Below are 3,333 nucleotides of genomic sequence, written 5' to 3' on the forward strand. Positions count from 1 at the left end.
GAGTTACGTGTACTTCCTGAAACATGGTTAGTCCTATCTGACTCTATAAAATCAATCTCGAGAGGTAAAACACCACCACCAGACATGCAATCAATATCACTTTCAGATTCACTTTCAGCATCAAATTCAGACATATGATCAAGTACAATTTCAGACTCAATGCATGAAGAGTGAGAGGCATGCAGATTAGAGTAAAGATCAGTCATGTATTCATCAACAACATGGTCAATTATTTCAGCACAAAATACAAAAAGATCTTTAGATGGGTATTTCATAGCATCAAGAATATTAAAATGAACAGCTATATCACCAAACTCCATGGATAGTGTGCCTGCATAAACATCTATCTTAGTTCTAGCAGTTTTCATAAAGGGTCTGCCTAGAATGATGGGAACTGATCCTTGAGAAAATCCATCTTCCATATTCAAAATATAAAAATCAATAGGGAAAATCAGTTCACCAACTCTAACTAAGACATCTTCTATGAAACCAACAGGGTAGGCAACACTTCTATTAGCTAAATGAATTACCACATCAGTTGACTGCAAGGGACCTAGAGATAGAGAATTAAAAATAGACAGAGGCATAACACTAACAGAAGCTCCTAAATCTAGCATGACATTGTCAAACTTACTATTCCCTATAATACAAGGTATGCTGAATGTACCTGAATCTTTACATTTTTCAGGAATTTGGGGAACAGATTTACCAATCAGTGCGGAGACATTTCTGCCCATGCTAATTCGTTCACTTCCTTTAAGCTTCCGCTTATTAGTGCACAACTCCTTCAAGAATTTAGCATATCTTGGAATTTGCTTTATTGCATCCAGCAGAGGTATGTTTACCTCAACTTTTCTAAATGTTTCCAAGATCTCTTTCTCTGCCTCTTCCATTTTTTTGTTGGAAACTGCTCTTGGAGGGAATGAAAGAGGAGGGATATGCTGCTTCTGCAAATCAGAATTACCAGTGGAAGATTCACCTGCACAGAAATTGTTAGGTAAATTTTGTCATCACCTTTTTCTGGAGTAGAGTGAAGTTTAGCAGGTTCATTTGCAGATGAGGAAGGTGCTACAGGTTGAGGTCCTTGACACTGCTTTCCCGACCTCAATGAAATGGCACTGACATTTTTGGGATTTTGGACAGATTGAGAAGGCAGCTTGTCAGAATTCTGGGACTGTTGTTGATTTAATTGTGTAGCCAATTGTCCCATCTGAGTGGTTAAGCTCTGAATGGAGGCTCTAGTCTCTTGTTGAAACTGCATGTTCTGCATGGTCATTTGCCTCACAAGTTCTTCGAGGGAAGGTTGTGGAGGAGCCTCAACTGTTGGCTGTTTCTGGGGCTATTGCTGTTGTTGGATTGGTGGAGGAATGTATGGTCTGCTTGGGCCAACAACATTTTGGAAGGAAGGAGCAGGCTGTTGTTGTTGTTGCTGAGGGCTAGACCATCTGAGATTAGGGTGATTCCTCCATCCAGGGTTGTATCTGTTGCTGGAGAGGTCATAATTGTTCTATTGTGGTTGATTTTGCTGCTGAGGTTGAGGAGGTATATTGTAAATGTTTGCAGCATAAGCTTCGGGCTGCTCAATTGCTCCAGGTTGTTGCATGGAAGGGCAAAGGTCTGTATGGTGGTCGGCAGAGGAGCACAAACCACAGACTCTTGCGAAAGGTACAGATTTCTGGTTCAAGGCCAGCTGGGTTACCAAGTTAACCAATGCATCCAGTTTGCCTTCAAGCTTCTTAGTTTCAGATGATGCAGCTGAGTTTGTAGCTACCTCATGCACTCCTCTAATGACTATAGCATCATTTCTGGCGCTAAACTGCTGGGAGTTGGAAGCCATCTTCTCAATTAAATTTCTGGCTTCAGCAGGAGTCATGTCTCCAAGGGCTCCACCACTGGCAGCATCTATCATACTTCTCTCCATATTACTAAGTCCTTCATAAAAATATTGGAGAAGCAGCTGCTCCAAAATCTGATGGTGAGGGCAACTAGCACATAGTTTTTTAAATCTCTCCTAGTATTCATACAGGCTCTCTTCACTGAGTTGTCTAATACCTGAGATATCCTTCCTGATGGCTGTGGTCCTGGAAGCAGGGAAATTTTTTTCTAAGAATACTCTCTTAAGGTCATCCCAGCTAGTGATGGACCTTGGAGCAAGGTAATACAGTCAGTCCTTTGCCATTCCCTCTAAAGAATGAGGAAAAGCCTTCAGAAATATGTGATCCTCTTGGACATCTGGGGGTTTCATGGTGGAGCAGACAATATGAAATTCTTTCAGATGTTTGTGCGGGTCTTCACCTGCAAGGCCATGAAACTTTGGAAGCAAATGGATCAGTCTAGTTTTAAGAACATATGGGACATCCTCATCAGGGTATTGGATGCACAAGCTTTCGTAGGTGAAATCAGGTGCAACCATTTCCCTTAGAGTCCTCTCACAAGGTGGAGGTTGTGCCATGTTCTCAGAATGTTCAAAATCAGAATGCTCTGAATCAGAATGCTCAAAATCAGGATGTTCAAAATCACCAATAACAGAATGCATAGATTCACCAGTAATGGAATGCTCAGGATGATCAAAAGGTATAAAATGATGCCTACCTAATCTATGAAATGTCCTATCTATCTCAGGATCAAAGGGTTGTAAGTCAGATGGATTGCCTCTAGTCATACACTACATTCAGCATGCACAACTAGTTGCCTTGTCATGTAAATAAAGGTGTAGGTTTGAACTACAACTATCCTCAAATGATATCCAAATGACTTGAAATTTTGTGAGCAACCTTATAAAATGATGAGAAGATAGCACAAAAATTTCAGGCAAAAATTCAAAGTCTAACTATGGTAGGTTAAGAAAAATAAATGAATAAAACTTGAAAAATAAAAAACTTTTGACAGAACCACTATTTTTGGACGATGGAGACCTTAGCCGGCCTATGGCAGGCTGCCACAGCATAGGAAATTTTTTTCTACCCCAAATACATATATAATAATTGCGATTCTGATAACCGGAGCAAAAGTTATGACCGTTTGAAGTTTTGACAAACACAAAATGTGCTACTTTTTTGGAACTTTCAAATCTGACCAAACTAAAGGCTCTAGTTATTTTTCCCACAAAATATAGATTAAAAGAAGTTACCACAAAAAAAATCAGCCAAAAATAACAACCCTAGCTACTAAAACAAAAAATCCAAAATAATTCAGCATGGGTGGTCGCTAAGTTCATCGCAAAACACTATTCACAGCAAAACACCCAAAACTGAAACAAGGGAAACGCTTAATAGGAAAACTGAAACAGAACACACACTAAACAAAATACTAGGACATTAAACAACAATAACA

The 3,333-nt window shown here is 39.7% G+C and overlaps 1 non-coding gene across 1 annotated transcript; it reads left to right on the forward strand.

Annotated features, from left to right (window-relative positions):
• The first annotated feature begins 1,967 nt into the window (after positions 1 to 1,967).
• LOC114368577 lies at positions 1,968 to 2,074 on the forward strand. The gene has a single exon (XR_003657363.1). It is a non-coding gene; the product is annotated as a small nucleolar RNA R71 (small nucleolar RNA).
• The last annotated feature ends 1,259 nt before the right edge of the window (positions 2,075 to 3,333 follow it).

Source organism: Glycine soja, chromosome 1, assembly GCF_004193775.1.
Source record: "Glycine soja cultivar W05 chromosome 1, ASM419377v2, whole genome shotgun sequence".
NCBI lineage: Eukaryota > Viridiplantae > Streptophyta > Magnoliopsida > Fabales > Fabaceae > Glycine > Glycine soja.